At 24.3% G+C, this 2,495-nt stretch overlaps 1 long non-coding RNA gene across 1 annotated transcript; it reads right to left on the bottom strand.

Annotated features, from left to right (window-relative positions):
- Positions 1-828: 828 nt before the first annotated feature.
- Positions 829-1,339, bottom strand: LOC137811396 (uncharacterized). Its single transcript, XR_011081078.1, has 2 exons — positions 1,223-1,339; positions 829-1,089 (listed from the first exon to the last, which is right to left on the bottom strand). It is a non-coding gene; the product is annotated as an uncharacterized lncRNA (long non-coding RNA).
- Positions 1,340-2,495: the final 1,156 nt, after the last annotated feature.

The raw sequence follows: 2,495 nt of genomic DNA on the forward strand, positions 1-2,495 counted from the left end.
TATATTATATTTAAGACACTTAAATCAGACCATAAATTAGTTATAAGTTATTAGCGGTTATATTTTACTGTTATAAAATATATTTATATCTCATGATAATTCAATGTTTTTCTTAATAGACTGAGTTCAACAAGACCTATAAATAGGTGATGATTCTCTTAGTAAGGAGACACACACTAAACTCTGCTATATACTCTTATTTTAACTATTTGTAAATAATTTATCATTATTTTTGTTCTTCTACTGACTTAAGCATCAGAGAGTCTTTTGGAGGTGGACATGTCCTTCTCATCAGAGACCAACTAAAAGCTTGTTCATTGAGGAACACGCAGTCCTCACTGAGTTGCACTCCCCCAATCTATGTTTGGTAGGAAGAAAGCAAAAATGGAAAAACGGTTTTCAAAACAATTGTAGAGAAGAGTTAATTTATTATTTTATTTTAGAGTTATTTTATTTGTTCATCACTTCACCTACTTATCATGGTCATTGGAGTAACATAAGCACAATTTCAGAGCTATGTCATTCTCGAAAAAATCCTTTGATTGTTGATGAAGTTTATGACACACATTTCGGTGATGTGAAGAGAATTATTATTTATAACTAGTTTACTCACTTATGTTTTATAAAGTATTTGTGTTTAAAGACTTTTTTTTTCAAGTTAATTTGTCTTATATTGTAACCTAACTTGAAATAGGCATAATGAATCCTACATGTTTGTCTCATGTTCATAATATTTTAATTAATAAAATCTTCATTCGGTATTTTACCTTAGTTGTTTCAAAATGCAAAATTGTAATCATAAAGCAACTTGTAAAGGAAACCAAAAAGAAACATTAAAAGAGTAATTTTATTTTCTTTGAATCTATCAATGTAGATTACATAAAGTCTTATTTATATAAAAAAATCTCTGAAGATGAAAAGTTTAACAAGGAAAACGACAAATGCAATCTTCTATGGCATTACACCTTCCACTAGCTAAGTTTCCATGCTTTCTGACACAATCACTGTTACACTTGCTTTCTTGACAATCCTCATTCAACTTCTCTTCACACCTTCCAGCTTCTACTACTTTCATTGCTCCTTCATTTTCTACATCACAAACACAATATTCAATACTAAACCACTAATCTCAGCTTCATAAATTTATTCATAACAAAAGTGAATTTAAAGTATTAATAAGCACAAATTAATGAGTAGATCAAATGAGCAAAACAAAACATACCAATATCAATGGCAAGAACAAGTAGTAGGATCAAAACTGAAGTGATGAGCTTCATGTTAAATGATCTTTGAGTAATGTTAAGTTGGTGACTCTGTTCAATACTCCAAAGTATCTTTTTGATGGGTTGGAGTGATGTTTTATTGGGATATATATACTAACATTTTTACACATATTCATAAAAACAATCAATTTAGTTGATATTTTAAAAATAACCAGTGCACTCTATTAATCTTAATTATTAATTATTATCTTTTCTTATTATTCATTAATACAAATTCATTAATACAAATCATTAATACTCATTGAGAAAATAGTAATACATATTAAACATAATTGTAAATATTGAGACTTGTTAACACGGTATAATTCATTAATAATGTACTATCTCATGAACAAACTAATATAAAAAAAATACACCACAAAAACATTACTAAAAAATTCTTAAATAAAAATTAATTTTAAAAAAATAATAATTAGTCATATATTAACTAAATTAAACACTCACTACAAGAAAATCATCAAATATAAACCAATTTTTAGAGACCAAAATAGTTAGTTGTAATAATAACTAAATTACATACCATTTTAGAAACTAAAAAAAAATTGGTTTCTAAATTAGTTTATATTATTGTGAAATAGTTTCTAAATTGGTATCTAATTAGCTACCACGGTTTTAACTACCAATTATTTAGATTCTAAATTTAGTAATAAAAATCTTAGTTGCTAATTAGATACTAATTTAGAAATCATTAAATAATAATAAAAAAATATTAATATATAAAATAGTTTTCATTAACAATAAATAGTATTTAAATTTATATTTAGTTAATTACTAAAATTAAAAAGAGTTTATCTTCTTTCACAATATAATTATTTTATTATTTAATTTTATAATTAAGTTTTGTTATGCATGGAAAAGGGTGGCTTAAGATGTGACTGTTACTATCTTTGGCTGCACATTTTAATAAAGATAATTAAGATACAATTAATATTTATTAAATATGACTGTTACTATCATTTTCTACGTATTTTATTGATAGTTTCCTTTTATTAATAGAATTTCAAAAATAAAATAAAAAATCAGAAAATAATTCCACTACATATTTTAATCAAAAAAATTAAAAATTGTGAAAATAGAAAGTTATACATATCTCAATTACGACTATATAAATTCAAACCAATAACCCCTCATTTAATATAATATTTAAAGGTAAATAAAAAATCAGACAATAACTTTCGATTTAATATTATATTATATTCAAGACACATAAAT

The sequence above is a fragment of the Phaseolus vulgaris genome, chromosome 11, assembly GCF_000499845.2.
Source record: "Phaseolus vulgaris cultivar G19833 chromosome 11, P. vulgaris v2.0, whole genome shotgun sequence".
NCBI lineage: Eukaryota > Viridiplantae > Streptophyta > Magnoliopsida > Fabales > Fabaceae > Phaseolus > Phaseolus vulgaris.